Raw genomic sequence first — 599 nt, 5'->3', positions numbered from 1 at the left:
CACAGCAGTGTGATCCAGTCCTGCTTTCACTAGGAGTTTAATAATCAGACTCCCGCTGCACAGCAGTGTGATCCAGTCCTGCTTTCACTAGGAGTTTAATAATCAGACTCCCGCTGCACAGCAGTGTGATCCAGTCCTGCTTTCACTAGGAGTTTAATAATCAGACTCCCGCTGCACAGCAGTGTGATCCAGTCCTGCTTTCACTAGGAGTTTAATAATCAGACTCCCGCTGCACAGCAGTGTGATCCAGTCCTGTTTTCACTAGGAGTTTAATAATCAGACTCCCGCTGCACAGCAGTGTGATCCAGTCCTGCTTTCACTAGGAGTTTAATAATCAGACTCCCGCTGCACAGCGGTGTGATCCAGTCCTGCTTTCACTAGGAGTTTAATAATCAGACTCCCGCTGCACAGCGGTGCGATCCAGTCCTGCTTTCACTAGGAGTTTAATAATCAGACTCCCGCTGCACAGCGGTGTGATCCAGTCCTGCTTTCACTAGGAGTTTAATAATCAGACTCCCGCTGCACAGCAGTGTGATCCAGTCCTGCTTTCACTAGGAGTTTAATAATCAGACTCCCGCTGCACAGCAGTGTGATCCAGT

Source organism: Polyodon spathula, chromosome 46 (assembly GCF_017654505.1).
Source record: "Polyodon spathula isolate WHYD16114869_AA chromosome 46, ASM1765450v1, whole genome shotgun sequence".
In the NCBI taxonomy this organism is placed as follows: Eukaryota; Metazoa; Chordata; class Actinopteri; order Acipenseriformes; family Polyodontidae; genus Polyodon; species Polyodon spathula.
The sequence above is the reverse complement of the archived record's forward strand: the minus strand, read 5'-3'. Positions refer to the sequence as shown.